Raw genomic sequence first — 8,411 nt, 5'->3', positions numbered from 1 at the left:
AGACTGGCTAGACTGAAAAGCAAATGAGTAGCTGGAACAGCTCATCAAACAGGGAAAATAAAAGGCTGGAACGTTGTGTGAGTGTACGTCGTTATTGCCTGCCGTCTGCTGCCTGAAAGAGGGGAAACAGTCTTGCTCTTTTATTAGCAGCACTGCGGTGTAATTGCACCCTGCCTCTTCCTGTACTCCACACTGCTGGGGAGTGGAGGGAGGGAGGAGGGGGGACTGGGCTTCTGACGTTATACAAATCGGAATTCCCTTCCCCGTGCGCACTCGTTCACTCACTCACACCCTCGCTCTAACCCCGTCTGGCTCCCAGACACTCTCTCTCTCTCTCTTTCACACACTCACACACACATGGTGTCTGCGAGGGTGCCGGGCGCTCCCTCTGAAGACTCAAAGTGATCTTCAGGATTCTCTCAGTCTCTGAGTTTTGGGAAGGGAGAGTGAGCAAAAACTGCAAAAAAGTAACAGGTAAGCATTTGATCCTTCTCTTTGACAACTTTAAAGTTAAGTTCAGGTCTGCAAGTGACTTTGTGCATTTCGACGGAGCTCTTGTTTATATTAAGATGTCTGTGTGGAGCTTTCTGCCCATGAGGTACACTCTCTGAGAGTGTGACGAGGATGTTTGTGAGTTTGCGGAAAGGCCGGCCTATTCAGGATGGTTTGTCCTTAGTTGGTCATGAATACACGAGGAGTGAGATTAGGTACAAGAAATCGCTGGAGTCCGCATTGCCCGTGAAGTCCCGACTGACAGAAAGGTCATCTGTAAATAGGTCGTCTGAATGGGATTTCTGTCTGTCTTTGTACGCGTACTGACGTCTGTCAGCCAGACGAGCGTTTCTGGCTGGGCAAAGCGGAGGTCATAAAAAGTTCTGGAAGAGTGGGCTGCGAAGCCACACAGAGCGCTGAAACATTCCACTCATTGTTCTTGGGGCTCGTAAGGCCGAGCCAGATGCCGCACAGCCTAAACAACTCGGAAGAACAGGGCGTGAAATAGGAGTGAGAAAAATATGCCCAAGGTCCCACACTGGAGGGGTAGAACAGGGGAAAGCAATCCATTAGGATGATTATTCCTCACCTTTTTTGCTTATTAAAGAACAAAGTCTTACTGCATAAAGAGGAGGCGTGTGGGAGTCAAAAGCAGGCAAAAATTTTGGTCTTAAACCTGTCACTGCTATCGCTTTGCACTAACTAAAGATTGGGACGAAAACCAGGAAAAAGTGTGCTAGTGGAACAAGTGCAGTGTGTGTGTGTGTGTGTGTGTGTGTGTGTGTGTTGGGGGAGCGCTTGACCCTTGACACTTCCATGGCTTTATGATGTGTTGAAGCAATGGGTCACAGCTGGGAGTTTGGTTAACACACACTTACACACACGCACACACACACACACACACACACACACACACACACGCACACACACACACACTGAGTAAATGCGATAACATTGATTTAAGCCTTGTATTGTTTTTTTTTTCTATCAGATCCAACTTTTTATGCCTTTAAAGAGTATAAAAGGTGATATTTATAATGTAGCTTATTCAGTGGATCTGGAGTTGACTTTATTTGGTTTTATTTGTATTTGAGATAATAAAGTGTTTATGCGAAATGATTCCACTTCACTCGCTGTCACGCATGGCTGCAAGAATGCCGGTAGTCGCACCCTTTGGCTACTTTTGTTGAGTCATGATTATAACATGCTGGATATTTACAGCTGAGAACTTAAAAAGTTTTAAATAGCTTTTTATCCATAAATTCCTCTGTAAGAGTTTCACTACAGTGTGATCAGGCTCCAAATGGTTTCCATTTAAGCTTTGGGTTATAAACTCCTTAAAAACATCCACACAAATCTTGCGAAAAAATCAAATTTCACAACTTGAACCAGCCATGTGTGTAGACAAAAAGAGGAACATAAATTGAAAGAGAGAGACAGAGAGAGATAGAGAGATATTTAGCGAGAGAGAGATGGTTTAAACAGGGTGTGTGCTGTTAATCGGCTTCTGTGCAACATACACATAGACACAGGGGAGAAGCGTATCTAAAGTGTGTGGAGAAGAGGACCCAGCTGTTTCAGCTTTCCACTGGGGAGAGTAACAGCCATTATTCTCTCACTCACTCACTCACTTACACATTTCTATATACCTAGACACTTAGGCACCCACAATGATGTAGACAAAGACGATAGACATCAAAACGTCCCTTTTAATCGTTACATTAAACTAATCACGTCTCAATTTTTGTGTACTTTTTGCAATTGCTGAATTCTAAAATGGGACACTGCAATGGTTCCATCTACCAAAGTGGTCAGAACAAGAGCCCAGAGAATCAAATGTGGAAAGTGAATCTCTCGATATTCTGAGAAAAAGTGGAATCTGTCCCTTTTCTTCCTTTCGTCCTTGCTATGTATGTTCTCTCTCCTCTGGCATCTTCAGAGGTGGAACCACTTTTGCCACACCACCCTATGAGCAGTCGTTTACAAGAGGGAAAGACTGAGCTCATTGGTTTTTAAAAACCACCACCTCAACGGAATAGAAGAAAGCAGAAAAAAAAAATCTGATGGAAAATATTAATGGACGGAGGGAGCTGGAGGGCGAATAAAGTGTCAGGATTCTCCCTTTGCCCGTCTCTGCCCCATCAAGAGTGGAGAAAGCGTGGTACAGTAAATGGCTCAGAGTGGTGAAGGCTGATTGGGAAAATGCATTTACTCTCCTTCTTCGCATCACGCCACCGCCTCAGATTATCTCTTTACTTATTTGTCTTCGAGTGTTGAGTTTTGCATTACTTCAGGTCACTTAGTGTAAAATTCATCAAAATGCTGCAGTTACAGAAAAATAGATTTTCATTTGGTTGTTTTACAGAATACAAGAGCAAAGATAACTTAAAAAAAAAAAAATTTACGGTTGACTTTTTTCACTAAACAGACATGTGCTGAGTGTGAAAATGTGTGCGAGTGATAACTCGAGTTATCCCTTCACAGCCAGTGACACTTCCCCTCGAAAGCCTCCTCTTGCGTTTACATAGAAAGTGAGACACACACCACGCTCGCACGCACACACAGTACACTTACCATATTCAGCTGTGGATTGAGTGCTGGAAATGGAAGTGGTTTAGGGTCATTTAGCTTTTAGCATTAGACAGAAGCAGCAGTAAGTGTGAGTGGAAGAAAGAAGTTTGGCGAACACGCTTTACTCCTAGTTTGCCTGTTACAGTGGGATACACACACACACACCCACACGTACACACAAAGAGACACATCAGTCTAGGTCCACATCCATATGCATACACATAATAGAAGGGGTTTGTTTAAGATGGGAGTTCCCCATGTAGGTGATCCTTTTGGAATGTTCTTGTCACTAACTGTGTGGGATCGCGATCGAGATCAAGATTACGTTGGAGATAATGTTACCGCTTTACAAACCATCAAACAGCTAATTATAAAAGTCAGTACAAGGAAAAACTAGCTTAGTAATAACAGAGTTTTGCATTGTCCACACATAAATGAGCATTTATAAAAGGAATCTATATTTAGTACTTATTACTATGTTATACAATTATGTTTATAATAATAATAATTATTATTATTATTACAGGATTATGTCCAATATTTTGTTAAATACCTTATTGCAGTGGAAATCCGTACATGCGAACATGACTGATTGTAATTAAAAAGTCTAGTAGATTTAATGTTTAAGCTATAACTGTGCGACACTTGGGAGTTTTGCCACTTCACATCCTGAGCTCAGGTTACTGTCTTTGTAGCATTTTTTCTATCGTCTCCCTGTTTTTGTGTGGGTTCATTCTGGGTTCTCCAGTTAACTCTGCCCAAGCACTGTTCAAAACCAGATAGGCAGATTGATTACACTAAATTGCCCTAGGTGTGAATAGGTGTATGGGTGTGTGTTTGTGTGTGCAGGGTGTCCTGTGATAGACTGGTGCCCATTCAGGGTGAATTCTCAAATCCCAATAGTCTCCAGATCCACCAAAACCTCACTAAGACTAAGATAAAGTATGGAAAATTAGAATATTAATCAAAATTTATATATATATGAATTAGATATATAAATTTTACATATATATCTTTATATATATACATTACTAGTTGTTGTAGTAGAGTAGTAGTATTTGGCAGGCATGTTTTTTCTAATATTCCTCCAGCAATGGTAGACATTACATGAAAAATATGTACAATTTCCGATTACCAAATCATTTTGTTTATGAATAGCAATAAGAGAAGAGAAGCCTTGATAGTTTGTACTATATGTCAATTCTGATCCATTTATAATCGTGAGTCTGTGCTGAAAGGAGTAAGTCAGCACCTGTAAACTTTCTGTCCTTGTTGTAACCAGGCATCAGAAAGATTCTTCATCTCAAACTAGAAGTTGATCTGTCTAAATGAAAAGTCGAGCTGATTCCTGAGACAGAGCTCAAGAGTCACTTCCTGTCTGACCTCATACAGGCCTGTCATTGAGAAGCTATTTTTATAAGCTCACAGGAAGCCTGGGCACTGCGAAGCGCTAAACGGACAAGAGCCAACCACAATGATCTGCAACTGCGTGACAAAGACAAGACTCACATGCTCTTAATGCAGTGTACTGGAGACCAGCACCTCAGCTAGGATGACCTCACAGGCGTGCATCCAGAACTCCCCCCCCCAACCCCGGCCCCTTTTTCCCCCAGCGTACCTGCTGCTGGCCAGGGGAATTCCTGGCAGAGTGATTTTTAACCTTAATGACTGAATCACATTGCCAGGGATTTCCAATGGCTGGTATGAAGAAAGCGACTCAGACGGTGCACGTTTACCCCTTGCAGACCCAGACAGACGCACTCACACACACACACACACACATAAACATCCAGTCTCTTAATCCTGCTGGAATGTGATTTTGCCCACGTGAATACTGGAAGGCGCTGACACACCCTCTCGAGCCAGTATGTGCTTGCAAAAAGCCACTTTTATGCACAAACACACATTAATGCAGATACACATATCAAGAAAAAAGAATATGAAAAATATTGGCTCTGTGGTAGCAGGACTTAGCAACATGTGAACAGTGTACTAAAACTCCATGTTCACAGTGGTTAAGTTCTGCCCCCCTAGGGTCATCCCACAGGACGAGAAGAAGACAACAATTTACTCCAGAAAAATTGAAAGAATACTGTAAATACTGTAGGAAATACTGTAAGTTACTTGAGTACTACTTTATTAAAAACTTTTCTGAATGTAATAACTTTTCCATCATCACAGCTACTAGCAAAGATTATTCACACAGTTCTAACGAAGTATTCCAACAGTTAATTTTTGGAAGTTGGATGTTCTTAATAAATATTAGAATTAACAATCCTATGTCACAGCAACATTCTAGGAATCTTTTTTATATTTTTTGTATATATAAATATATATAAAACTTTCCAAAGAACTTGACGGGCTTGAACGTTTTTTGAACCCCTGAGTCCCTAGGATGATTAAATTCAGGAAAAAGCTCTCGTACATAAAAAGTTAAACAGCATTTTTCTCCCCCAGTCATAATATCAGTTGGTTTCTACTCCTGACACAATTTCACATTCACTTGCAGGCGTATTCTTCTTCTGCACACTCAATGTCATAGTTCTGATTGTTGTTTCACAGAGAATTCTCACTTTGAAGTCAGATTGCGTCTGAGCCGTGTGTCGATTGGCACATCAGCAGTTTGCTGTCTAATCTCTGTAGGGTGTTCCAGTTTCAGCTAGTATCTTTAGTCTAAGTGTCAAACATCAGTTTTCATTTTAAAGCGCTGCAGTAACCAGTCGGTCAGTCGATCACAAAAGCTGTTTGTCTCCTCAAACACCCAGAGCCGGAGTGGAAAGAGTCCTGAGGAAATATTCAGCAGGGCTGCAAAACTGCCTTTAGAAATAAAAAACGGTGTATAAAAATATAAACCAACAAAAGTTGAATAAAAAAATCTACATTAACTTTATTTTAATATATATATATATATATAAATCACCTTCATGATGGCCTTTTTTTATTTTTATTTCACTACCTCATTTGAAAATGGATGGTTTCACAATAGAAACACATAGACAACGAAATACTAAAAAAGCATAAGATATTGATATAAACAGCTTGTATGTGTGTGTGTGTGTGTGTGTATTTATATATGTATATAAGCACATTTTAAAACACACACACACACACACACACATATATATATATAACACACACACACACACACACACATATATATATAACACACACACACACACACACACACACACACACATATATATATATATATATATATATATATATATATATATATATATATATATATATATATATATATACAGTCTATATGTGTGTATATGTATATATGTGTCTGTGTGTGTGTGTGTGTGTGTGTGTGTGTGTGTGTGTGTGTATTAAATGAAATTATATTGTCCATGATAATATAAGTAAGCTTATATACACGTCGTTAACAGTATCCTTTATTTTATATCAGACCTCTGGTTTCTCGAGACCAAATGTCCATGTACATAACCTATTATCGTAGCTCACAAACCCGTCAGATGCTCAGGATATTTCTTAACTAGTACTCTCAGTTTTCCACACCTTAAATACACACGTCTATGTTTTCTCACACTCATGTGTTATTCTTGGACCAGACTCCTGTAGGTGTGTATGGTATGTCTCAGTGTCTGACTGTATGAGTGTGTGTGTGTGTGTGTGTGTGTGTGTGTGTGTGTGCGTCGATCAGGTGTGGTTTCAGGAGACTAGAACGTTACATTTTTGTTTTTTTTTCCCATCATTTTGTGTGGTTTCTGAATATACAGTAATAATACAACATTGGAGTTGATGTTGAGCGAGCAGAGCGGGTGTGGGTTTGAAAGATCCGAGCATGCTTAGTTTTTCAGTGTATCTGGTGTTCTCTGTTCGTCTAAGTGATGCAAGGCTTGCAGTGCTTCTTAATCCTCTGTATAATTGAGGGGACAGTTATGTAGTCATGGCTGTTTGTAAAGCACAAGAGAGGAGTTGTTTCGTAGTGCTGTACAGGGTGGAATAATGAATCAAGTGGAGAAGAAAATTCAATTAAATCAACCACAAAGCACACTACAAAATAGTTGAAAAGCAGCAGACACAAAGTCTTTTATTGTGTATTGTCGGTTTTATGCGTTAATTTTGGATTTGGTATTTTATTATGTGTGTGTGTGTGTGTGTGTGTGTCCATGTGTCAATCAAAATATAATCTTTAATTGTGTTCAAAATGTAAAACAACACAAATGCATAAAACATATATTTCAAATCAGGGTAGAATTTATAAGATTAAATATAATAATAATAATAATAAGAGTTATAACATCATTATAACATTACACACATATGTGTGTATCTATTTATTTTATCTATATGAGTAAAGAATTATAAAAAAAAAAGATATATAGACCAATAAAATCTAATCTTAATGTATATGTTATATGTGTTTTGTAGCTGGTTTGCATTGTACTTCTGTCAGACGTTTCTTGTCTCCAGTGCAGTAAATATGCAAACTCACAGATCATGCTCTCTCTCTTTCTCTCTCTGTCTCTCTCTGTCTCTGTTACAGCGTGTGCTGATGTCTCACTCTCTCTCTGGTCTGCATCAGTGGGCTGGTCTCCTGTGCCTGCTGTGCTGATAATCAGTGTCTCTCTTCAGCTGGCTCAGTTCAGCAGGAACAGGGGCCTGGTCTTGCCAACATAACACCTTAGAGACTCACATCTACACACACACACACATATACACACACACACAGATGCATGACACCAGATGCACACTCTCAGGAAAATCCACACCCGACACACACTCCACAGCTGGGATCCAGAGCAAGATGTTTCTATATACAGTACGGTACTGTAGAAATGTATTAAAGTTATGAATGTGGTAATGTGTGATAATAAGAATGTAGGCTGCTAATTATGGACTGGCGCCAGAGACTTGTCCTGTGACATCAATGAAACCGAGACATCAATAAAAGCTAAAAGGCTCCAAGTCAAATCGAGGCTGCTGCGTCTGTTTCCTTGTGATCTGAGATTATCTGAAATGAGTCCAAAGCTTCAAGGCGTTTACTGTCTCCTCGGCTGTTTCAGTGTGTCCTCTTGTCAATTGTAGAGCTCAGCTTCCACCATGAAACTGTCTTATTAAAAAAAAATAAAAAAATAAAAAATCATCAAGAAACACCGGTCCCCTTGTGTGACCATGGAAACTGAAATACATACACACTGATTTGTACTCAGCTTGCCAAACAAATGAGGAAGTGACGGCCGTGTTTGAAAATCAATCCAAATACAATAATGCCGTAGCCCGGTTATTCAAAGACCAAAAACATAACAAAACAATATCCATTCACACAGAATAAATTAATTCAGAAGGGATTACAGTTATGCAACACGCAGTTGAAA

At 39.7% G+C, this 8,411-nt stretch overlaps 1 long non-coding RNA gene across 1 annotated transcript; it reads left to right on the top strand.

The window, feature by feature from the left end:
• Nucleotides 1-286: 286 nt before the first annotated feature.
• Nucleotides 287-8,007, top strand: LOC128544201 (uncharacterized). Its single transcript, XR_008365766.1, has 2 exons — nucleotides 287-474; nucleotides 7,580-8,007. It is a non-coding gene; the product is annotated as an uncharacterized LOC128544201 (long non-coding RNA).
• The last annotated feature ends 404 nt before the right edge of the window (nucleotides 8,008-8,411 follow it).

This window comes from Clarias gariepinus, chromosome 16, assembly GCF_024256425.1.
Source record: "Clarias gariepinus isolate MV-2021 ecotype Netherlands chromosome 16, CGAR_prim_01v2, whole genome shotgun sequence".
In the NCBI taxonomy this organism is placed as follows: Eukaryota; Metazoa; Chordata; class Actinopteri; order Siluriformes; family Clariidae; genus Clarias; species Clarias gariepinus.
This window is presented reverse-complemented; position numbering and strand designations above follow the sequence as displayed.